The sequence below is a fragment of the Salminus brasiliensis genome, chromosome 13, assembly GCF_030463535.1.
Source record: "Salminus brasiliensis chromosome 13, fSalBra1.hap2, whole genome shotgun sequence".
NCBI lineage: Eukaryota > Metazoa > Chordata > Actinopteri > Characiformes > Bryconidae > Salminus > Salminus brasiliensis.
The window spans coordinates 7,790,869-7,817,654 of NC_132890.1; the positions used below are offsets into that span (position 1 = coordinate 7,790,869).

Here is a 26,786-nt window from a genome sequence, read left to right on the forward strand (position 1 = left end):
TTGAACTTAATTAACTAATGATGATTGTTATTTGTTTTGGCTTAATGCTCAAATCAACTATTCTGGACCATTCTATCAAATGCTGATGGTTTAATCAGGAGTTTAACATGGTAACCTGCTCCTGGCGCTAACAATAAAGAGGCTAGGTAATTAACCAAACTCTAGAGTATAAGCATACACCCAAGGGAGGTCTACAAGGGGAAAGGCAACACTGGGATCTTTTGAAGAGTAACTTTCTGGGATCCAATCAAAACTGGAGAAGAGTCCTAATTGTTGCCAATATCCCAAGTAAGGAAATTAATTCTGTGTTAATTAGGCTTCCCCATTAAAACCCAGGCAGATTCATATCAGCTCAAAATTCTCATTTCGGAACGAAAGGAGATGCCGGTGTCCATCAAATGCTGATGGTTTAATCTCGTGTGCAGAAATGCAGACACATTAGAACCGTACTCAGCAATAGGAAATATGCTGGCTTGCTCTTATAGCCAAGAAAAGCCAGGGTAGGTTACTTGTCACTTTCAGGTGAAAACCTTGTATCTTCATTTTTGTCTTTTTCTTTTTTTGACATGATGTGAATCTGGCTGTTTTCCTTTCCATTGCCTCAGAATGTCATTGCCTCAGAATATCATTGATCCAAAATTGACCAGTAGAACTGACCCCAAATGACTTCCACTGACTTCCATGGAAAGGTAGAACAATTGGGTTTTTTTTTCCTGTCCTGGGAAGTTGCAGTTTTGGAGATACAAGGTTTTTCCTTATATGTAATCAGTGGGAGTAAGTTTTGGCTTTCTGGGGTGGTATCTCCAACTGTCAATTGCAATAGGTAACCTCTTAATGCAGAAAGTCCTATTACACACTTACTAAAGCGTATTATCCAGTAACTACATGAGCTCCTGTACAAACCGGTGGGGCTAATCTTTGGTAATAGAAGCCTGTAATAGAGCTTTCGAGCTGAGCATCAACTGTTTAAGGGGTTAAACTAAATTTCAAAACATTGATTCAACCTCAAAGAAAGTATGAAATCATTACAGATGTTCCCCTAACTCTAAATAATAATACAATGATAATACAAGATACATTCTATTTTATAGTACTTATTTTAATATACTTCATTTATTTGGGTAGAAGTCACACTATACAAAGTGAAAATCCTAAAAGAGCTGGAAATTCATTCTCTATGGTATTAATTTGCACTTTTTTACACAAAGGTTAATAAAGGTTACAAATGGTTCTTTGGGTCACACTCTTTGGTGTCAATAAAGAATTTTTAAATTGTAAAAGAGATGCGAGTGTAAAGAACCTTTCAATTAGTAAAAATACACTTTAAAATTACAACAAGATTCTCACACACACATTTTTAAATGTGCTTGGAACCGCACATGTTACTTTGGTATAAGAAGCATGACCATAGGGGGAGATGGCGGCTCAGCGGTTAGAGCACCAGCCTACTGATGACAGGGTTATGGGTTCAATACTGGGGTTCAGCAAGCTGCTACTGTTGGTTACCCACCACTGTGTGCTCATTATTTCACTGTGTGCACTGCACTAAAGATAGAGGCCAAATTCCATCTGTGTTCAACATAAGTGTTAAATGTACAAAAATCCTGCATTGGCATTTTTCTTTTCATTGTGTCAAAATTTCATAATGACTAGACCAATAGAAATACAGTGACTTCCAATGAAGGGTTTTCTTTCTTTTCCTTCTCCTGCACAGTTGCTATTTTGGAGATACAAGATTTTAGCGTGACAGTGCCGATGTATAGATGATATATATTGTCATGGCTCCTGTCATGGCTTTAAGGCACTTCTGTTTAAAATCCAGCTGATACTGCACCGTGTGCATGTGTCTGCAGGATAATGCAGCGGAAAGAAGTGGAAGCTGGAAGGAGCCTGTACAGCTGGAGGTGGATGGACGTTAGACAGATGGTGTGGGTATCTTCCTCACAGCTGAGCGTGCACCAGACCATGGCGGCTCAGGCCACCACCACCCACGCCAGGCTAGCATCCCAGCATGGCACTGCTACTACAGCGTCACGCCAACCACCGAGGGCAACAGACTGGAATGACGAGCCTATCAGAGCGGCAGAGAACGATCTGCCCCACCATCTTCAGATACACAGCCTCCACACACACGGATGTACACACAAACTCACCCAAGGAATTAGAAGCAGGAGAACTCATGGAGAGCGGATAGCGGGCAGTCTGATCTTATTTGGTGTGCTATGCGTCTGGTAATGCTTTTGGATGATGGGATGGGTTTTGTCTTTGCTCTGTAGAACACTACTGCAGGGACAGCTCTGCGTGGTTCTGCATCTCGCCGCTCCGTACCCTTGGCTCAAGGTCTCTCACCTGCTCTGCTCGGAGAAAACAGCAAGCTGTGTAAATGGAATGGCCATTTTGGAGCGCGAGTGCAAAACGAATGGTAAATTATGAATGGGCCTCAATCCGTCTGGAGCAGCCGCAAAAGCTATTCCGCTGCCGACATTTGCCGAAAGGCGGGATGCTGCCGCACACTCGCGCATCGGATGTTTTGCCAGTTACAGACTGGCAAATATGAGGGATGCAGCTGCATAAACACACATACACACACACACTCACACACACGTTCATGCGCAGCCACGCACCTGCCAACTGTCAAAGGCAGTCGCTAGTATGACAGCTTTACTCCACCCAACTCCATGAACTCATTAACCTATCTTTCATTTTTTTAGCTAATTAAAGAGAAGCAATTACACAGCAGTCACGGCACAGATGGGACGACTCAACATCTAAAAGCATGAATAAGAATGCGAGACATACAGACAGACAGGCAGGTGGAGATATGTCACATTCATTATTGGGCTCTCCCGTGCTTAATGTCGGCGCAGAAGCCGAATCCATTCCCTTGAAGGGTGGGTGCCTGGCGTGCAGTCGGCAAGCGAAGCCGAGTCCTATTTGTTGCCAATATCCCAAGTAAGGAAATTAATTCCATGTTAATTAGGCTTCCCCATTTAAAAAAAACAGGCGGATTCATCTCGGCGCGAAATTTTAATTCTAAAAGAAACGGGAGGAGATACCGGTGTCATAGTCTTTGTCAGGTAATTTATGAGAGAACATTAGGCGTTTAATACAGCGCTCCGAAAAAGGGGAGTTTTAATGGGCTTCTACAGATGAGCAAACTTCACATCAATAATGTCTTCTGATGATGGCTGCCAAGCTCATCAATAGCTATCAAGTGCAGAAGAAGGAGGGGGGGATGGAGAGGGGGGGGGGGGTTCATAAGCAGTCATAGCTTCAAAGCAAATGGGGAAACCGTCTGATTGGTGTCTAGCCTACTCTGGGTGGCTGCCTTTGAAGCTGAGATGAAGTGTGCAAATTTCCACTGTCATCATGTAGACACAAAAAGCCAGAAGTCAGCTGGAAGCAGCTTCTGTCCGTCACGTAAACTTGACACAGCACCTTGTGAGGAGTGAGAGTAGTGTACTGAGTTACCTGAGGGAAGTTTAAGACCCCCTCAACAGTCTGGTCTTAAGATTCCAAGTATTCTGTTGTGTCTGCCTATTCCATTTGTCCTGTTCGCTCAAATTTGACCCCGAAGCAGTGCATTTTTTTCTGGCAGTATGGGAAGACTAAAGCTTAGTTGAGACATATTTATTACTTCCAATGGTTCACTCACATTATGGACCTTGACATCAGAATCACATCTGACATCCAGTGACAGCACCACTGGCTAACAACTGTACACACCAGGGTTCCTTCATTCCAGTCTTGGAGGACCAGTGTCCAGCATTGGTCCAGACTCCCTTGATCTAACTCATCAGTTCATATCCAGGTTTAAAGGGTTACATCTGAGCAGGAAGATCATCAAACCTTGCTGGACCCAGGGCCTCCAGGACCAGAACTGAAGGCCACTGGCTACTAAATAGCACAGTGGTTTCATGTCCTCTGCAATTAAAGTCTCTGGCTATTGTAGTCTCTTTCTTTCATGTGGAGGATCTTGAGAGCAACTGCAGCACCTGGCTTTCCACATGATGTACGTAAAAGACAATGTGATTCATCAGACCATGCTACCTTCTCCCAGTGCTCCACTGTACATTGCCAAAGCTCATGTGCATATTGTAGGCACATCCAGCAGTGGACAGGGGTCAACGTGGGCACTTTGAACAGTCTGAACTGTGGTTACAGCAAGCTGTGATGCACTGTGTTCTGACTGGCTATCTTCGCTCCCTACAAGCATCAATGAACCACCAGCGTCAATGGATGTCGGTACTGTTGTTAGGTAGTGAGACCTGTCTGATGTTCTGAGATGTTCTGACCCAGTTGTCGACCCACCACAATCTGTTTTTTGTTTTTTTTGGTCAAAGTATAGCTTAGGTTCTTATGCATGCCCATTTTTCTTGTTTCTAACACATCAACTTCAAGAACTTCTAGTTCCAGACTGTTCACTAGTTCCTGAATACATCACACCCCTAATGGCTAATGAGTATATAGCATAAGTGCTCCCCACCTCCACACCCACTTTACTCTGACAGTATGCATCCAGATGCCCAAATTACCCAAATGAGCCATGCAAACGACTTGAGTGCATCCCAGAGATACAGCTTTTAATGAGTTAACTGCATTAAACTAATTAGTGGCATTAATAATGTATGGCATTAATGTGTTAAATGTGACAGCCCTATTACAAGCCAGTGATGTACTCCTTCAAACCTGAAGAACTCTCCGAACATTTCATTTGACTGAATCATCAGAAACTTGACAGCGCTCTCACCAATGCAATTCTTTCCGACACATTATTTTTGATAAAAAAGGCCTTTGAAAAGAGCAGTGATTTATTTCTCTTATTTTCTCTGATTTATTACAAAAGACTGATGATTATGTGCCGAACAGGCTTCTGTTCTTTCGAATGAATTGACCAGGCACTGAAATGTGCTGTATATCCAAGATCAAGAGACTGAGAGCTAAACCCATGGGAGCTGACCAGACTTGTAGAGAAATAAATCATTTCCCAAATTCAGCTCGACATCCACATCTGTGAATTAATTTGTTCAGTCATTTAGATAAAGCCGCTATGTGAAGAAAATGCAGCACTGGCAGATATGAGCGGAAGCACAACGGCATTAACTCCCGCGGCTGTTGCTAATGCTAAACATCTCACTTCTTCTCATCTGCAGTTCACTACATTTAATCCGTTAGCCATCTTCAAATTAACATACCCCGATCAGCTAGACCATTACAACCACCTGCCTAACACAGCTTAGCCTCACCCCCCACCCCTTGTGCTGTCAAAACCGCCAAGGCATGGACTCCACAAGACCTGTGAAGGTCCTGAGGTATCTGGTACCAAGACGTTAGCAGCAGATCCTTAATGCCCTGCAAGTTATTAGATGGAGCCTCCACGGATCAATTTTAAAAAAACCTGTGACCGGATGGGCGGTTCACCGGATGTCCTTCCTTGGACCCCTTTTGGTAGGTACTAACCAGTGCAGGACACTGAAGCTTAGTCAGCTGGCCTTCACAATGTGACCCTTGTAAGAGTCTCTCAGATTCTTACACTTGCCCATTTTTCCTGCTTCCAACTTGTCCATCAACTTCAAGAACTGCCTGTTCACTTGCTGTCTTGACAGGTGCCACTGTAACAAGATAATCACAGGTGAGGTTTGAGAAGCTTGATCCTTGCTCCAGTCATTGTCTGGGTCTCCCTGTGTCCATGTGTGTTTCTCTGAGTGCTCCCACCTCACAACAATAGACATGATAGGTGAACTGGCTATGCAACATTTGCCCCTAGGTGTCAGTGGCTGTGTAAATGGCTGGATGTGGTACCCTGCAATAGACCTGTGCCCTATGCAAGAAGGATTCCTGCTCTGCGCCCAATGATTCTAGGCGACCCTGACCAAGAAAAAGCAGATAAGAAGATGGATGGATGGATGGATGAATGGATGGATGGAAAATAACCCATTGCCGGGTTCTTTGGAGAATCAAAAATGCCTCTTTTATAGCACCGCTCCAGAGAGGCCTGTATGGAAACTTTAGTGGAAAGTGATATTACCAACCAGGCCTCAACTGAAGCGTGAGCATCTGGCATCTAATATGTTACAGCTGAAATAATCATAGACAGGAACCAAAGAAGCACAAAGAGACAAGACTCATGGGTCTTTTATCTCCTCGTATCACTTCCATTTGCAATACATATTCAAGCTGATTACACTTGATCCCCTCCCTCCCTGTTTCCCCTCTTTCTCTCATCATGCCATTCCTCCCTGGCTTTGCTTAACACTGAAACATTTTTTCCACCCTGTGTCATCCATCAGACCAGCAGGCGGGCAGACGCGCAGGTACAGGAATAAATGGCTTTGTATTTCATTATCGGCAGCCTTTGTCAATGAAGCCTAATGCACGACTGCCCTCCTGTTTTCCTCCTAGCTGCATATCTTCATACTCCCCCGCTCTAGTTTTCCCACTTTAACTCTCTGCAGTCCGGAATGTGGGTGAGTAGCCCGCAGCAAGCTGCACATTATAATCAAGCAAATAACGCAGTAATTAACAAAAGACTGCTCGAAAGGCGATGCGGAATCTAATTAAAACAATCAGCTGATTGAATAATTCATGTAGGGTTGTTTTAACACAGCTACACTAATGTGGATTAAAAGGACTGGAGGCAATAAGCAATCTACATTACAAGTGGATGTAGGAGCCCTACGGGATGGAGGTAATTCTATCAAGAAGCATGTTTGTCTTCTCTGCAGCTAAACGCACACACACACACACACTTGCGTTTTAGGGAATTCCTGTGTTTTTCCTGATCTAATTACTGCATGCGAGGGATGTCTCACAAAGGGACTTTGTAAGAACTTGTGTGTAAAATCACGTGGATTACTTTTATCGACCTTGACCGGGCCTGACTGTATAACTGCCGTGTGATAAGTTAAGCGCACGAGGTGAACGCAGAGTAAAGCTAACCACCAGAGGTGTAAAGCTCGGTGTTGTGAAGCTCTCTCCTGGTTGGATATTGGTTTACATTACGATATAAAAAAGATTCAGTAAATATGGTAAAACGATTCAATACACTTTGCTTCACTACTGATCCAATATGATTCAATTCAGTGCTGATATGATTCAGTTCAGGCCTGAAGGATGAAGGATGCTTCTGTTAAGATCAATTGAACAGGCACAGATGAGCCCTTCTGCATTGGCTTTCTGAACAGTTCATAAGCAATTAACAAAGCAAATATCGTTACAAATAAGATTTCATTTAAGGAGCCAAGTATGTGTCATTTAAGGAGTAAGTTTGTGACTTTGGTTGGGGCAAAAATGCCCAGATGCGATTTAACAAGCCTATTTACAACCCTGTTATTTTGCCTCAGAATGAAACACACGGTTTTCTTTTTTATGGTGGAAAAGCCAGATTAGTCAGATAGTGTTGCTGCCCTTTCTGGATCCTCTCAATGTCCAGTTAGCTGAAGAGATTGTAGCTGGTTTTAACTTTTTTACTTTTTAAACACATTCCTCTCGCACGGAGAACCCCAGCAGCAATTGCTCCGGTTAGCCTAGTGTTCAGGCAGCCATCCTCCCTTCTCTGCTCAACTTATAGGGTTAGCTTTTAGCCTCTTGTCAGCCATTCACTTGTTTCCACCCTGGCTAGGATTAGCTTTTAGCCTTTTGGTCAGACATTTGCCCGTTTCCACTCTGCCTAGCATTAGCTTTTAGTCTGCGGTCAGACATTCACCCTTTTCCACTCTGCCTAGCATTAGCTTTTAGTCTGTGGTCAGACATTCACCCTTTTCCACTCTGCCTAGCGTTAGCTTTTAGTCTGTGGTCAGACATTCACCCTTTTCCACTCTGCCTAGCGTTAGCTTTTAGTCTCTGGTCAGACATTTGCCCTTTTCCACTCTGCCTAGTGTTACGTTTTAGTCTCTGGTCAGACATTTGCCCTTTTCCACTCTGCCTAGCGTTAGCTTTTAGTCTCTGGTCAGACATTCACCCTTTTCCACTCTGCCTAGCGTTAGCTTTTAGTCTCTGGTCAGACATTCGCCCTTTTCCACTCTGTCTAGCATTAGCTTTTAGTCTCTGGTCAGACATTCGCCCTTTTCCACTCTGCCTAGTGTTACGTTTTAGTCTCTGGTCAGACATTTGCCCTTTTCCACTCTGTGTAGCATTAGCTTTTAGCCTCTGGTCAGACATTCATCCTTTTTCACTCTTCCTAGCGTTAGCTTTTAGTCTCTGGTCAGACATTCACCCTTTTCCACTCTGCCTAGCGTTAGCTTTTAGTCACTGGTCAGACATTTACCCTTTTCCACTCTGTCTAGTTTTACGTTTTAGTCTCTGGTCAGACATTTGCACTTTTCCACTTTGCCTAGTGTTAGCTTTTAGTCTCTGGTCAGACATTCGCCCTTTTCCACTCTGCCTAGCGTTAGCTTTTAGTCACTGGTCAGACATTTACCCTTTTCCACTCTGCCTAGCGTTAGCTTTTAGTCTGCGGTCAGACATTCGCCCTTTTCCACTCTGCCTAGCGTTAGCTTTTAGTCTCTGGTCAGACATTTACCCTTTTCCACTCTGCCTAGCGTTAGCTTTTAGTCTGCGGTCAGACATTCGCCCTTTTCCACTCTGCCTAGCGTTAGCTTTTAGTCTCTGGTCAGACATTCATCCTTTTCCACTCTGCCTAGCGTTAGCTTTTAGTCTCTAATCCATTCGCCCTTTTCACTAGTGGGCTGGTCGTGTGTTCATTTTAGGGGCACAAATACAATGATTTGAGGCAGTTTTAGGGGTTTGGAAACTTCATTTTCTAAGTCTGTTTTACTTGTGCTTTTCGGTGAGGATATCTGAGGTTCATGATCGCCTGTGTAACGATGTCATCTTCTGTTTTAGTTTATCGGTAGAAAAATCTGTCTCTGTTGTGTCTGTAATTTCATTTATGTTAAAATTTTTGCTTTCTCTGATGTCCCCAAAATCTGCCAGAATCAGGACATTCAGGTCATTTCCTTTATCTTCTTTCCACCAGAAGCCACTGTTAAACATTTAGGAGAAAAATCTATAACAATCATGGCTGAATCAAGTACTGGTAACAAAATCGGGGAAAAAAAAGCACAAGCGAGTGTCAGAAAGCAGCCCAGAGCTCTAAAGACTTTTCCATGCAATCTTTCCACAAACAGAGACTCACTCATCCCAAACACAACTTGTAGTTTCCACAGAGAGGGGACTGCACTTATGTTCCCACTCTCACAGCTCCCAATCTAGGGCACTCCCCCTATATATAGCCAAAGCATCTCTTTTTGAGATAGTCTGTATGGACGGAATCTCCAAGGACAGCCTCATCCCAAAGCTACATGAAAACACACATGCATTGAAGCGCAGCAGAGCAGTCTTTATTCAGAAGATAGGCACAGTGGCTTCATATGGTCTGTGTTACTCACTAAGCCCTTCTCCAGCCTCTGATGTGGCTCTCTGGAGAACCAGTGCACTTAATGAAAGTAAACCTCAATAAATCAAGAAATAAAACAAACCCAAACATATGAGCTCCCAGCGCTATGGCTTTCGCCTGCTTAGCTGCTTAAATTAGAGCATCTCTCCAGTCTTTGATATTGGCAGAGAACAAGATTTTTTCAGATGCCACTGAAACCAGAAAGATATGAAGGAGGCTATTGAACTGTAACCGTACACCATTTCACACGTCCACCACAGCTGTAAACAACCCATCAGCTTTTCCTCACCATTAGAACTAATTACAGACTTTGTAAGGAAAACGTCACATTGCCTAGACCAAACTATAAGCTCCTGAGGAAAAGAATTCACCATGACAGAAAGCCAAAAGTTCACAATCCCAAATTTTAGTTTCAAAGGCTGTGTATTTTACATTGTTCTTGCATTTCATTTCCCCCCTGAGGTCTGCAAATGGTGTGTGTGTGGTTTAACATAGCAAAAATAGTCATAATTCACATTATATAACTATTATCTCATATTATCTAATAATCTAGTTCATGATTTAATAAAAAAAATGGCAGCCAACAGGAAATCGTTCTGAGAGACCTACTTGAACAATTTGCTAGAAAGGCCCAATCAAACCCCTGTAGCAGGTTCTGAAGTGCTGATGCATAAATCCTGCATAAATATATAGTCATCATAGTCATCAGGTTAAAACTTTCTGGTTTTCATGACGCACGTTTGTCAAATGTAAATCGGAAACATTTACAGGTTAGGTGCACCTGAACATCCAAGAAAAAAGGTGAAAAAAAGGGAAACTACCATGTCATTTATTCATATGTTTATGTCTAATATTTATAATATTTATATATTAAGTATTAAGACTTCTTGAGTTGCTCTGACCTAATTTAATATATTTCAGGCACTAAATTAATGACATTAAATTAAATGAAGGTATTTGAAATTTCAGATTGTACTAAATCGGAAAATGAACTGTAACAAAATTAGAGTGTTTAAATTAGTTGATTTATGTAAAAACTATAATTGGTTGTAGTGGTAAATATTAGGTTTTAAAAATATATATAAATAAAATATATAAAACATATTTTAACATAGTATACAACTATATTTGTTGTATATATGTATATATGAGTAAATAAATATTTTGATTCACAGTACATCAAAGTAAGATTTAAAATAAATCCTAAATATTTTACTCAAATAATCATAGAGCAGTATTTCTAAGTATCTTTTTTAAAATCCTTTTTGTAGCTTAATTGGACTTATTACAGTGGGTTTATTATAGTGGGGTTTATGTAGGATGGGACTGTAACGGGGCAAGTGTGCTAGCATTGTACTGGACTAGATTAATAGATGATGGCACATGATGGTTACGTGTCTGCAGGTATAAAAGCACACAGCTATGAAAGAGAAGAGCAAAGTTCTGAATTATGATGAAGTTAAGGCACATATGGATACTCTGGATCCCGGTGTGATGTTTACATTCTGCCCAGCATCGTTTTCATCTTCTAAGGATGCAGAGCAGTTGTCAAGGAAGGAAGCCTCTCCATCAACGTTCACTCCTCATCGACGTTTAAGGCTTTTGGGAATCATCAATAAGTAAAAAAAAAAAAAAAAGTAACTCGGGCACTCTTGGTAAAACGAAAATATCCATGAAAGCTTGTTAAAAATGCATCATGCTCTGAGAAAGAGACTGCTTCTTCAAGTCAAACACCTCAGACCGTCTCCGCAATCAAATTCAGAGTGTTACCCAGTTACAGCGGCAGCAAGATCCAGTGTTGTTGCAGGAAAACACTCATAACACACTGCCATTTATGGGTAAGATGCCACCCTCAGACTAATCTTTCAGTCATGCATTTATGCATATTCCATGTGGCTTTCGCGAGATTCTAGGAGGCCTACCAATGTGCCAGGAACCCATTTAACTAGCCTTCGGTGTAAACAAGCTAAATTACAATTTCAGACTTGCCTTTGCATCTGAAAATGCATGTAGACTTGCGATGAGATTTGAGACCAAGCACGAGCACTCACACAAAGACGTCGCGGAGTGCGGATTTGCTTAATTCAAATGTGTACAGCATCTCCGCATGAATAAAATATATTACATCAACACAATTTTGCTTTTTAGGTTACTTACGTTTGGCAATAATTGTGTTGACACGGTATATTTTATTCATGTGAAAATGATGTCCACATTGAAGTCGAATAAACTCAATGCATTGCTTTTTTTCCGGTGTACGACGCAAATAGCTCCTCTTGCATGTTATCTGCCAACACGTCAGCCTGTGTGATGAACACGCCAGCCTGCTTCCATTCACTCTCATTTACCCTTCGCAGAATATCACCCAAATTCGGCATGTGCCTCCACACGCTTCAGCCAGTGCCTCAAGTTAAGATGTTTCTAGATGTTATTAACTGCTGTTGGGCGCTTCTCAGCTTGTGTTAATTCATCTGGGCATGAGAATGCATGGCAAATGCCTGCGGAGAAGAGCAAAGAGTATGTTGGTATTCAGGGAAGGCAGGAGATGCCGACGTCCTCTTAGAGCGGCTCTCCTTTCAAGGCAGCTGCGGCCTGGCCTTTCCATTGTATCCACTAAAACGGTTCGGTAAAGGACTGATCTTTAATAATTCACTGAGCAAAATGGTGAAAAAATTTCAAAAGCACCTCAGAGCTCTCAAAGAGCCGAGACACGGGCACAATCACACAGCTCGCTTCAGCTTTACACTTTGGTGGCAACAAAAACAGCGAAGAGGGCAAGCCGGTGCAACTGAACAGAGTAAATACATTTCTGCACAGGTTTGTTGGATGTAAACACATGCTCATCTCTTAGTATGTGAGTATACGACTGGGTTAACTGGTGCATTTACTGCATTTACTGATTTTGTGATAACTCCCACAAACACAAATTTAAGTACACAAACAACTTGCCATTAGGGATGATCCAGTAGATGGAGATTCGATGGCCTGTTGCTTTAAATGATAATGAGCCACTGTCCCTTCCACCCACCACCTCCTTGTCATAACTCCTATCCCTGTCTACACTAATTTCTACACTTTGTTTCAAAGTTTATTCTCATTGGTCTCTGTTGCACTGGCTACCTCACATTTACTTCACCTTGAGTTCACACCGCACTTTCTTCTGTTCACTGTCCCGCACAATATAAACACATGCACACTCCCTCTCTCTCCAGCTGTAGTCTGCCGTATCTGCCTTTCTGTTCTTAGACTCAAACCAGGGCCGACATGATGCAGTTCGTTTTCATTTTCTGCAGTAGATTTTTATAGTCGCCCCAAACAACATGATTTGATCATTTTGACCTGCAGTTGTCTTCGCAGCTACTAAGAAAGGGACAGCATAATTTTAATTAGGCAGCCTGTGGAGTTGCAAACTGAGTGTGAAAGGCATGTTGAATGCGCTCTTTTCTCTTCTAGACAAACCATAAAAAATATTTCACAGTTTGTGGGTTAGAGGGTAGACCATAAAGTACTAAAAAGGTGAGTTTTTCATAATATGTCAAGTTTTTAAAATGCTTAAAAGTACTGTGATTAGGTGGCCATGACCTTGGCATGTACTCATGCTTATTTGACAGTTAATATTACATTCGTTCAAAAGCCAATAGAACCTTAGATAACACAGTAACAAAACAGATAAACAGCCCCTTCAACTGAAGGTAATCCTCCCTTTTGTCTGCACGAGGGATGATAAGATCCTAGTTATGCCATTGGTTGAGGAATAATTTGTAGTAGTTACTGAATAATGACTGAATAATGAGTAATATGTCTAGAAATCAAGGGTAATTTACATTTACGGCATTTATCAGACGCTCTTATCCAGAGGGACAGGCTCGGCCTATCCCGAACATGTCCCGAGCCTGTCCATAGCCTGTTCCCTTGCATTCCCTCCTCCACAGCAGAAATGCTGGAGCATAGCCGACCTGACCGTTAATCACCACGCAACGGCACTTTAATAAGACCTTGACAGGGTTTCGGCTCAACCGACACTCTTTATCAAAGCTTTACACTGGCATCACGTCCTGGCTCATGATTGATGCACATGTTCCTGCACACACCCTTCGTGCCAGCGCAGGGTGCTGAACCGTGCCCAAAGGGTGCCAGCCTGGTATTCCGGGAGCTGGGAAAAAAAAAAAAACAGGTAACAGGCAGGTAATTTTTGCTTGTAACATCCCTCCTTCGGATCCATAAATGCAAAAAAGCAAGCTTTATAAATGATGCGGTGCAAAGTGATCCGTTAACCTTGTCTGGCTTGTCATGACCAGAGAGGCAGTGGACTATAGACATAAAAAATGATGCAGTATTGCCAATACGCCGGCCTTGTCTGTGTTCTTATGAATGTTATTAATGAGCCACTAGAAGTGATCTGTTAGCTTTGACTAGCCGTAGATGGGATGAGTGCAGTCGAGTGCGTTGAGCGGAAGTCATTAAGTCCTAGATGTGCTCAGCCCTCTGTCTTTAGCATTACAAAGCCTGGACCTCGGGAAGAGCACGCTTTTTCAAAAGCGAATATTTCCGCTGTTTTTCCTGCTGAAAGAAGTGCTGAAAGGCCGGTAATTAAACACCCGAAAGATCTTTCATTAACTAATAAAAGCAGCCATTAAATTACAGCAGAAATGTCTACTTAGGGAAGCTTCAGGGAGAATAGAGTGCGTCGGGGTAAAGGAGCAGAACGCTTGACAGTGTCACACTTAAGGACTTAAGTAGACGTGGCCGTGAGGAGATAATCTCGGTAAATGCGAGGACCTGATTGCAGCACTCAACTCTCGAACACAGACAAACCCACCCTCCCCTCCCACCAACACACACACAGGCGTACACACTGTAAGTAGGGATAATTCTGTCAGAAAAATATGAAAACAGCAAAGTCCTGGATCTTCTGCCTATGGACACAATACACGTAGATTAGGCCTTTCATTTGCTGTTAAGTTAATTGATGGGAGGAATGCCTGAGAGGCCCTCTGGGCTTGAGCTGGTTCTACATATGAATAGAAAAGAAATAGAGATAGTCATGGTTCTAGTGTAATGGAATATTTCAGAATCAAAACTGCTAAAGGGATCCAAAGGAGCTTGCCATGCTTGAATATCTGGATGAAGAGCTCCCCTATAAGATGCCAAAGAGTGCATTTGTTCAGTATTTTAAGTTGTTCTTGGATTTATAGACAGTAGGTATGTGACTTGGGAGAAAAATGCTAAGATGTAACAAGCCTATTTACCACCCTGTTATTGTGACTCAGAATGAAAACAGAATGAAATGTTTTTTCTTTTACAAAGGGCTTTTTTGGGGGGAGGGGGGCAAAAACTCTGCTTTTATTGGCTGGTTTGCAGCCAGACACCAACTCACAGAAGTCACATATTATAGTATACTATTAACACTGTAACCGGATAGTACCAGATAGTCCTGCTGTCCTCTGAACGTGTGCTCTCAGCGCAATGTCTCAGCGCATCAGGCCCCTGCAACTCATCATGCAGCGGCACGGGTCGTCTTCAATGTCCCAAAATTTAGCCATGTTACTCCACTGCTGCGTTCTCTCCACTGGCTTCCTGTAGCTGCCCTCATCAGATTTAAAACCCTGATGCTGGTCTACAAAGCCAAGAACGGACCAGCCCCTCCATACCTGATGGCAATGGTCAAAAGCCGATCCGCACCAAGAGCCCTTCGAGCTTCAAGTATGGCTCGGCTCGACCCGCCATCCCTCAAAATCCGTGGAAGACAAGCGTCCAGGCTCTTTTCTGTCCTGGCACCAAAGTGGTGGAACGAGCTGCCCCTGGGTGTCCGAACGGCCGAGTCACTCGCTGTCTTCAAACGCAGACTGAAGACCCTCCTCTTCCGAGAATACTTGGACGAATAGTTCTATGGTCGCCTTATTGTATTATGTTTAGCAATGTCTAAGCTTAGAGGTATCTTTTGAATTATTAGTCTATTCTAACTAGCTAAGGCTTTTCTTGGGTAAATAGCAAGCACTTTGTAAGTCGCTCTGGATAAGAGCGTCTGCTAAATGCCGTAAATGTAAATGTAAATGTAAATGCAATGTGCTATTAGCAGGCTTAGTTTTTAACCTTGCATGGTCACAAGGACTCTGCAGTCTGGAGTCTGGAGGTCATGAGCTGCTCTCTAGTATCAGCAACACCATATTCTCCTGAAGTCGCTGTTGTGTTTTCCATTTTCACCAGCTTTGACCAGAGCTTTCACTAGTGGGCGGTGTAAATTATGGGAGTGTGAATATAACGACTCAAGACTGGTATGTAATAGTTTGGGGGTATTGGAATTGGCTTGTTTTCCAGCTCTATTTTGGTTCTGCTGGAACAAGAGGGTTCATGGTATGTTGGATCCATGTACTGAACTCTCTTTGACACTTTGGCACCTATAAGAATTGATAACACTGTCACTTCTTCATTCAACATTCACTCTCTCTCTCTTCTGTTCTATCTCTTCCTCTCTCTGTCGCTTGGTTTAAAACTCATTTTGGCACCGGTACACTTTGAATTCTTTCTCTGCTTTCAGAGAAAAAACATTTCTATCGAAAAACAGTGGATAAAAACAGAGAAACAGAGACGCAATAGTTTGACAGTGCAAAACAGACACAGCGTCGGCTTATAAGGAAGAAGGTCAGCATTAGAAACAAATATGCCTATGAACATCTTGTCAGCCACAGTCTGCGTGGTACGCTCTCCATCCGAGGCCAGTTACAGCAACTGTCCAAATCATAACAGATGCATGACGAATATGTGCCAAAGGAACCACACAGCAATTTGATACACCGGGCTTTCTATCAAGGTAGAGCATCTGTCTATTGTGAGCACATCTGAAGCCCAATAATAGTGTAATAACAGCCAATTCATTAAAAAAATGCTACTGTTTTGGGAGAAATGGTTGTCCGAGAGTCTCATCCAAGGTTCATGATGTTCATATGGCACGCTGCTGGATAAACAGTAATAACTGAAATAGCTGCAATAATGTGCACAAGAGCACATTTCCAATAGGACACACAAAGACTGACATGGGCAAGGGCAGATTAATAAATCTAGGACCCCTGGGCAACCCCCACAAGGCCCCTCTCAACACAGTGATGGTTTCACACCAGCGCATGTTGCCATAGTTCCATAGTTCCTTTTCTCACCAGCTTTTCATCATTTTGAGGCCATGTCACTGTCCAGAGCAAAAGTGAAAGAGGTACAGGCTCGTTCTGAGCCCTAGTGAAGTGCAGATCGCAACAACCAATGGAATTACCTCCTGCAGAATGCTCAACGTACCTGCCAAATGTTTTGATTTTTCCCAATGTAGCCACTGTCAATTCCCACCCACTAGTTAGGACTCCCCCATCGCTAGAGGGTGAGAGGGTAAACTAACCCAATAACCCAATGAGACTTGACAGCTAAACTTGCTTAGAGGGGCCAATTCTGTTAGCTAACAGAGCCCCTGGGAGTGAGGGAGGAGCAATCCTGCTCACATGGACTCCCAGCAATGGAAGGCTGAGGCATCACTGGGAATCAAACCTAAGATCTCTTGAGTACTGCATGTTTTCAACCCTGATTCAGTCGGCTGTAGAGAGCTCTGTGCCTTCAGTAGGCTCTATCCTCCACACGAGTGCTCATTAGCGAGGGAAGCTATAGTTCACAGTTCTTTGTAGACATGGATTGGTGGACCAGGATGCACCGAGACAAACTTTAAAAAAGGGCTACATAAAGTTGCTGTATAATTTTATATATATAGTCAGGGTGTTGCTGCTTGTCATATGGGAGTTTGACAAGATGCGAGCTGTTCTGCTGCTGTCTGGATGCTTATTTGTTTGATCTGCAACCATGACAAAGAAGCTCTGATTGGCCAACACAGAAAACTGAGCATATTCCAATTAAAAAATGTATTCAAGGCCGCAATCCATCAGTTGTGAAAGACATCATTAATATATATGTATATAGATTAATATGTGTGTTAATTTTCAAAACTGGACGTGTGTTCAGAGTGAAAGGGCCTTTGTGTCCGAGAGAAATGGTTTTAAAGATTGTACTTTGGTGCCAAAAACAACTTCTTGTGCTGTTTTACCTTCTATGGGTTCTATGGGTCTTGTGGGACTTTCTGTGGGTTTAGTGTAAACCTATTATAAATCCATTATATAAAGGGCCTCTTAGTGGATGGGCCCTTGGTGAGGTGGCAAGTGGGCACTGTTGATAATTCATGCTTGGACATGCATAGTATACTGTTCTCCTACAGATGTTACTATTGTGTTACAGTATCTGGACATTATAGGTGCTCCAATGCTGGCCTTTAGTTAAGCAGACTGAGCAGCTCTCAAAGTGAAAAATGGGAATTTAGGGTATGACACAATGTTTTAAACTGTTATAATATGATATAATTCCAAACCATCACAGTCAGAATAAATGAAGATGCAGTGGAAATCTTTTCCATGGCTAACGTGGCTTGAGTGGTTGTTCTGCACAATGGTATATTCTATACTGTGGCTTTTCTTTACAGTGACAAACACAGTAAGTGTTGTGAACGCTTGACATCTGAATCACAGAAATGACCCAGCTGGGCCCCTAGCCTGAGGCATTATGGAAAAACAACACTAGCCCTTCACAGCTTTGGGGGGCATGTGGTGGCCGATGGCACTGTCCATTTACAGCGTAGCTTATATGCATGACTTCCTGGTGCCTATGCATGGACATTCTCGACAAAAGCACACGCAAGCCTCGGATGTCTCTGGGCCAAGTCCATGCAACATTCCAGTCCTTTTTTCCTCCTTTCAATGCCCCTCTCTTTCTTAGACACACAGCTGTCCACGCTTTGTACATGAGACATAAAGGCATAAAGGGCAACAGGCACATCACAGTCCATGCTGGCCTAGTTTGGGCCTTATTCATTTTTGTATCCCATCATACAGCTCATGCCACCTCGTCATTTTGCCCAGTTTGGGAGGCTCTCAGGGCTCCTCCTGATGGACTAACACAAACCCATATCCCCAACTTTACAAGCACCTATAAAAGGTGATTTAACAGGAATAATCAATGTGTCACTCAGCAGGCCGCTGTGGAGGCCGGGGCGGGGGCGGCCAGATGAAGACCGCAGGCGGAAGGCAGCAGGATTTAATGACATTCTCCACGGGCCCAATCCCTCAACCACACGGCTACCAAACCCTAACCTCCAGCCCCAATGCCATCCCACTGTTAACAACCCATCCTAACTCAATTTCACAGCCTGCTGCTGCCCAATGATGCCTCATCTCGCACCAGGAGCAGAGTACACACACCAGCAACATTTCATATTCATGCTCTAGTATCAACAGGGTGTATGATTTGCGCGATGGCTAGCCATCTTGTGGAAAAGCCCATACAGCGCAGCTCTTAGACACGGTCATCCGGGATCTGTAATAGGGATTACCAGAGGTCACTTTCATTTCAGTACTTTACAACATGTTGATTTATCAGTCAACTGACCTCTCCATGTTCGGCCCATGAAACTGTTCCCAGCAGCTACTGGCTAATCGGACATATTTTTCCCATTTCCTCAAAATCTAATGGGAAATACAGCTCAGCACAGCTCATCCTATATTTAGAGTGCATTATTCATTATTCAAGTGACCTATTATGCATAAGTGTGAAAGGTCAGATCAGGTGGTATCATGAAGGTAATGTAAGTAATGTAAGGTAATGAGTCACTGTTGTTGATTCCAGTTTCCAGTGTGTTAGCAGTGTAGTGTGGTGTTATAATCCTTCCCAAAGACTCTCCTTAATGTAGCATGGTGTGGTCCCGGCCCCCCTAGCTGGGGAATCAAACTCCAGTCTGCCACAGGGAGGCCAGATTTTTTAGGAACACTGTCTAATGCTGGATATAATTGATAGGAATAGGAAATTTATGGCTGGGGCAAGGAACAATTAAAGGTACCATTGACGGCATTATTCAGTTTTCAGTGTTACTGTGGGCTCTGTGTGGTTAGCCATTTAAAGAGATTTCAGTAGAGTCTGTTAGCGTTAGCTTTTAGCCTTGAACCTTCTCGGCTCACTAGCTATGTGTGGCTCTTTCCCCCTCGTAGCTCTCCCGAGCCATTGAGACATTCCTCTAGGCGCGTTTCCTTCGAGCAGATCGGCTAACATTAGCTTTTAGCCTTTCGCATATTACTTCTCCTGAAGTAGCCATTGAACATTTTGAGGGCATAAATATAAACAGCCAAAGAGTTTTAGTAACAGGTTTGAAAATGGGCCGTTTTAGAGCTCTGTTTCACCTGAATTTGGTTTTGAAGAACGAAAAACAGTGTTTGAGGTTCATGGTACGTCATTTTCATGTATCGACCTTTCAGTTTTTTTGACTTTGCCAAAGTAAATGCAGTTTTCCTGTCCAGGGCACCTTTAATTCATGTCAGTGCTCAGACAGCAAATGCTACAGGTTCCGTATCGCAACGTTATGTAGAGAATAAGGCATATGGCAGCTTAATATGCAGAATATGTACACTGCAAGCTCTATGAGATATTGCGTAATGGGTCATCTCAGCCCTTCAGGCTGTCATTGCTGCACAAGTCAGGGTGATCTATGGGCCCACTCTGCGCCTTCATGCATTTAAATGTGGAGCTGATCTGCAGGAACTGGCCTTCATTTAAGCCAATGGTTAAGGCTGAACCTCATCTCGCTCTGCCTTAAAGAGTACTGCCCATGAACATGGGGAAATGAGAGTGAAAAATCACACACAGACACACACACACATGCAAAACACACACTCACACACACACGGAAACGGAGGTTAGTCATCACCTCGCCGGGGCCCCATATCTCACATTTCCGAGCCGTATAATAAGCGACGTGTGATGAGCTGCTGCCTGCTGTAGAAAGCTAATCCATGCAAAAAATAAATTTAGGTGGGTAATTGAGCTCAAGCAGAAGAATTACGCGAGCAGAAAGTGCTCAGACACCCCTCTCTGTGAATGCTGTAACCTTGGATGTAATAATGAGCCTCGGCGCTCCTAACCCCTGAATCCGAGAGCACTCTAATATTCATGGGGCGGGGGGTGCAAACCCTCCGCACAGGCATTTCTGTTGCCTCATCAGCGGCAGAGAATACAGCTGAGCTAGCACAGGTAGGAGTACGAAAGTGATTTGGTTAAATTTATAGCACTGTTGCTGAAATGAGCTTTGTGGTTCTGCAACTGTAAACAGAAACCGCAAGGTCAAAAACACCCCCGCATGCTAAAGTCAGGTAATCGTTTTTTTGTTTAGGGGTGATCATAGGTTAATTCCAGTCAAGACAGCAGATGCACCATTGACCTATCGATGCTGCAGCTGCCAAAGCATTTATTTATAGCTATCCTGGCTAAGGACAAGTTTAAAGAACATTGGTATAGCAATGGTTTAACAAGGCTTCCAGCAAGTGATAATTGTCATAAAAGTTCTGCTTTTGTCAATGTTGATGTCATTTTACCTCAGTAAGGGTCATGACAAATGACATTAGCTGGAATAAGCCATTATAAATGTCTTTATAGGTTTCATGTATAAAAGTGGGGACACCCCATGAAACCTGTGTCGCATATATGCTGTACAAAGACATTTGATTGTAATTTGAGCAATACTGAGAGATGGAGGGAATATAACTAACTAATATATAGAACATATAAACTATATAACTAAATCAAACTAAGGAAATGTCTGTAAAAATAATGTGTACATTGTAATTAGCACATTAGACCCTAGTTTATTACCCTTTTGCTATTATTATACTTATTATTAACCCTATTATTAAATTATCAGCCCTAAAACTATTAGAAATTATTTGGTAACTATTTAGCACATTCTGTGGAGCCCCACAGGGTTCTGTTTTAGGGTCTGTGATGTTAATTGAGCCTGTGCACAGGTTTTAGGGGTGGAGAAATGCAATTTAAGAAAAAAACGTTAGGACACTTAGGTGACCATCTGTTTCACAAAAACAGCATGAAGTGGACATTGCAACATGACAGTTACCAAAATTCCAATAAGTTCACCAAGGAATGGCTCAAAAGAAAGAAATGAGAGTTATGGAATAGATCAAGTCAAAATCCAGATCTTAATACTAAGATACTGAGATACTGTGGGATGATCTGCATGCATGAAACCCCTCTAACATCCCACAGCTGAAAGAATTCTGCTTGGAGGAGTAGGGAAACTAATTGTCCCACTCAGTATCAGAGACTGGTAGACAGTTATAGGAAGCTTTATGTGCAAATGCCCACAATGGGAAATGCCAGCTATTAAAACCCTGTAAGAAAATGGTATTTCTGTTAATGTACAATTAGCTGACGTGTAGCCTTATGAATTCTGACCTTCCGTAAAGTGTTAGAGATGTTCGCTAAAGACCAACTTAGCAACAGTAGCTATGAAAGAGCGTAAAGCATAAATGGGTCACCTTTGTTGTTTTTTGTCATGTTTACAAGACACAGTATTTGCATCTAAATCTGACTCTTTGAGAGGTCTGTTGGATGAGGCTCGTTTGGTGGCAGTCACTCATTGCTGTCACCACATTTGGACGAGTCACGCTGTCAGATGTCATATTGTTTGCCCTCTCCGCAATGTATTTGTTTCTCTGGGTCACACCTCGTCCACATGTTTCAGCCCAAGTCTTTGTTTAGGCCTTTTTGGATAGAGTAACAGGGTCTGGCGTAAATGCTCTGAAAGAGAATGACTGCAGAGTTCTCCTGGACCCCTCTGGCTTACAGCACAATGAATAGAAGGACAAGAGAGGCCTGTGATGGAGCACAGACAGGTGAGGGACTCGCGTGGCCCCTGGGGGCCTGGAGCAGGCTTCGGCAGCCTCTGAGCACACACACGTTCACACACCGGCTGCACGAGCTCCAGCTGACTGCACCTCGCTGATAAACTCACACAAACAGAGCTGGCGTCTACCGGGAGCCGGACCCTCTCCCCAGCGGTCAGGCAGAAAAGACACAGGCAAACGGAGAAGGCCTCTCCTTTATGAGCCTGTCGCTGTCCTCCTGCCAAGCTGTCTCTACTGCACAGACGCTCAGACAATGCTGGAGGAGGAGGTATCAAAAGGCAATGACATGCAGCCTGGCACGAGCTCCATGAGGAAATGTCAGCGCAAGTGCTGGGCCTCCAGGTGCTTTTTCAGCCGTGCATGGCTGCTGCTTAACCCTGACAACGGCCCGGTGCCCACGGGCCCTCACTGGCGTGTATTCGCCCGCCTAAGGACTTTGCAGGCCAGGTACCCTGTTCAGTGAGATGCTGAGGTCGAAGCTCAAGCATTGAAACTGTAAGCTGACAGCTTCCTGGAGACAAACAGGACACCTGACTGACCTTTACTGAGCCAGCAGCTTAATGTTGACATATTTAAAAACTGTTGAGAAAAAGGGAGGCTTGAACTCAAGGTGAAGTAAATGTTTACTAGATAGTGTAAAGAGGGAACATAAGAACAACTTAATAGTAAAGTCTAAGAATTTCTGTAGTCAAAAGGACTAACAAAAAGTCTGGGGGGGGGGGTAGGGTGAGCTGTGGCTCATTATCATGAAAAGAAAACAGGCACTCAAGCTGGCCATCTTAAACAGAGCTGTTTAGACAAGTTAAAAAGGGCGCTGATGGTGCTTGAGCCTTGTGGTCTTTTGACCATTACTGGACAGTTTTTATTAAGACCCCAGGAAACTGTTAAACTGGTGATAATGGGGTATAATATGTCACCGTTAAGAATTAGCACTATCAGGTGTCATCACTAGGGAACACTAGGGAAAAAACTGCTATAAAAAAAATGTGTAGAAAATGTAAAAACACACGGGGACATGACGCAGGCCGAGCAGAATGTGACTGCATATTTCCCTTCTGTCTCTATGTGGGAGGACATTTTTATTATTATTATCATCAGTATTTATAGTAGTAGTAGTAGTAGTAGTAGTCAGTGGGAGCCATCTGTTCTTTAGACTGCCTACCAAAGTGGTATAGGAGCGTTTCCATGAAAGCTTAGCACATGAAAGCACATCTGTATATGAAGTCCAAATATTTTCTGAAACTTCTTACATATTTTTCACATCTTCTCATCTCTCATCATCGCCACATAAACAGTTCCTCTGTGTGAATGGCTCAGAAATACTGTAACTACTACGCTCAGTAACTACTCACTCGGTCGCATCCCTGTGAAATGAATTGTTGCAATCATGACAGCACTAAGCAAGTCTGTGAGTGTTGCTTCAATGGCCAAGTGAGCGAGGATGCTGATCAAGGGGAAAATGTAAAAGAATCTGTCATGGTTTCGTAGTTTGAGCGAGGCGTGAGCGAGGCGTGAGCAAAACAGAGCGATTGTCACCCCGTAGAATGCCTGCCAAGTCCTTGAGACAGTATTAGATGACTGCCTAAATGTCAGCGGGACAATGTTACAAGGCTTTTGTCTATTTCGAGAGTTAGCTTTTACAAGGCCCAACACTGAGTGTCTCATGCTTGTCTGGCTGATATGACTATCAATCAGAAAGCAGACTAAACTACATTCTCAGCACTTGGACGTTTGCACAAAGCAATTACGCTTTGCAATCGCCTGGAGATCCGGAGTCTTGCTACTGTCACTACCACCCATTGACTCTGCAGTCTCATTGTCTCGGCCCAGGAGATATGGTAGCAAGGAGGACTGCAGTCTTTTTTATCTTGTCTTAGACTGACACTGTTCATCAATTTGCAGAGAGTGAAGTTCTCATTACTGCGAGGGAAATGCTGAAGGACCACCCAGAAGCATTAAGAGTCCCATGGCTGACGTGAGCGCTTAGAGAAATCGCTGACCTTGCGGAAACACAAGGCTAAAGACGGGGAGCAGTCTTGTTTGCCTGGGTTATCCTAATGGGCTTGTTACCCCTGAGATTGATTTACATACTTTATTTCACCAATAGTGGGAAAAAAGCTTGTTTGTGTGTGTGAGTGTGTGGCGTTGACCAAACCTGACATGCCGGAGCTCTCGCTGCGTGATACACCTGCCCCTGAGAGGGGAAAAGCCTGTGATTTCTTAAACAGGCTAAATTGAATTAGGACATTCTCCCAACCAACAAGTGTGAAATTGAGTGGAAGTGTAGCCTGAGGTTAGGCATGCAAGGTGCAGGATTTACACACTTTAAAAAAAAGGGGCCATGTTGTACAAGGCACCGTCTTCCCACTGAATTTTAAAAACCGGATGAGCAGCAGGGAGATAAGGAACAGCTGGCACTCTCAGAGAGAGAGAGAGATAGAGAGAAAGAGATGAAGAGTGTGAGGGTGAATGTCTGTTACCAGAGTATACACCTTCACTTCCTGCTTTCTACATGTAGCAATCAGTACATAACCCAACCATCTAACATAATTGCCATTTACTGCTCTCTCTATATATATTTATATAAATATACCTGAATATGATATTTATAATATATATATATATATATATGATATGATAGCTCTGCTTTTATTGGCTGGTTTGTGGAACTGACAACAGCTCACAGAAGTCATATATTATAGCATAGTTTTAACAATGTAATAAAAACACTGTAATTATTCTTTAGCAGAGCCTTATAGGATAGTCCTGCTGTCCTGCGTGATGTGCTTTTAGCGTTTAGCCTTGCCTTGCCTCCACTCAGTTCCCTGGGTTGGACTTTCTTGAGTTAAAAAAATTCTATCTGACGTGAGTTTAGCTCTAGTTTAGTCCAGCTGAGGTAGTCCAGTTTGTTTCTGAGGGAGGATGGAGGGTGAAGGTAAAAACTAGCATCAACTAGCGGTAGGTCTGGAGAAGATGAGCTGCTCTCCATCATCAGCAACACCGATTAGTCAGCTGGCTGGGCTTATGTAACTTTTAGGGGTGTAAATATAAGTCAGGACTGTTTCCATCTCTGTTTTGATTCTTTTAAAGGAGAAACAACAGTGTTTGAGGTTTACAATTTGTCACTTTCATGTATTGAACTCTCATTATTCACAGTTTGACATGTTTGACCCCTTTAATCAGATAATCAATACCACAATTGTGCTTCAAAGTAGAATAGATATTTTTCTCTGATGAAAAGTTATTGAACTGTGTACAGTCGAGTTTAATCGAATCTATATGTAATAAATTGCATAACTCACCAGTGCCGGTACTAGTCTCCTTGGAGCTCTAAGACAAGCCTGGCTTGCCATTGCTCCCACCACCTTGCCTAAACAGCATATTTACATCATCTACCAAAGTAATAACATTTCTTCACCCACACTCCCCTTAATTGCTCTCACAATTATCTACTGTTAAGCCAGAACTTCTTCTGTTGTGTTTACTTACTGAAAAAAATCGACATGTTCTTCAGGCTTTTCTTGAAGACAATGATGTCGTCATAAGAAAGCCCCCTATATAGGGCACTAATTAGCTCCCAAGAGTATGACTTCTAGGCACAAACAATGCATTATACTATGGGATGCTTTGTACCATATGGCTGAAACACAAACAAAGCTCTGAAGTTTGCACACAGTGCATTTTTTGGGGTGTAGAATTCCTAATTTCATGACCTTCGTAGTGCGTAGGAGGACCTCTGCAGAGAGTACAGAGTCAGACTGCTTCTCTGTATCTTCCCTCAATGAGGTCCTTCAACAACAAACAAGTAAGAGAATGCTTTCACACATTTTTGATCGCATTCTCACACTTTACCAAGACGCTAGACAATGATTATGACTTGTATAAGTGATGTAACATGTATCTACATGCATGATGTTATCTATTCTCACTGTCTGTCAGCAGCTTTTATTTATTTATTTATTTTTTAGCCCCTGATGTTAGCTGTGAGCTAAGTCACTACTACTAGCCAAGTGCTACTACGTCTGTATAGAGGGCAGAAAAACAATGTAGCCCATGGTTGTTTTACCTGACATAAATCGATGCTTAGGATCATATGCATGCCCTGCACCATAAGGATTCTTAGAATGGCTTGTCTGTGTTTATACTGATCTCTTGTCAGTTACTTTATGAGACATTCCTTATCACCCCAGTACTCTACCTCATCTCCTTAATGGACTATTACTCCACCTCATTTCCTTAACACCCCATTAGTCCACTACCATCCCCCCTATGTTCCATTACTCCATTCACATCTCCAAAACACCCTATTACTTCACCTTATCTCCTCAACACCCCATTACTCTACCCCATCTCCTCAACACCAATTACTTCACCCCATCTCCTCAACACCACAGTACTGTACCCCATCTCCTCAACACCACATTACTCTACCCCATCTCCTCAACACCACAGTACTCTACCCCATCTCCTAGACACCCTATTACTTCACCCCATCTCCTCAACACCACAGTACTCTACCCCATCTCCTCAACACCACAGTACTCTACCCCATCTCCTCAACACCACATTACTCTACCCCATCTCCTCAACACCACAGTACTCTACCCCATCTCCTAGACACC

At 43.0% G+C, this 26,786-nt stretch overlaps 1 protein-coding gene across 1 annotated transcript in view; it reads right to left on the minus strand.

The window, feature by feature from the left end:
* cdh13 (cadherin 13, H-cadherin (heart)) overlaps positions 1–26,786 on the minus strand; it is a 487,795-nt gene that overhangs the window by 419,625 nt on the left and 41,384 nt on the right. The gene's annotated exons all lie outside the window — the stretch shown is intronic.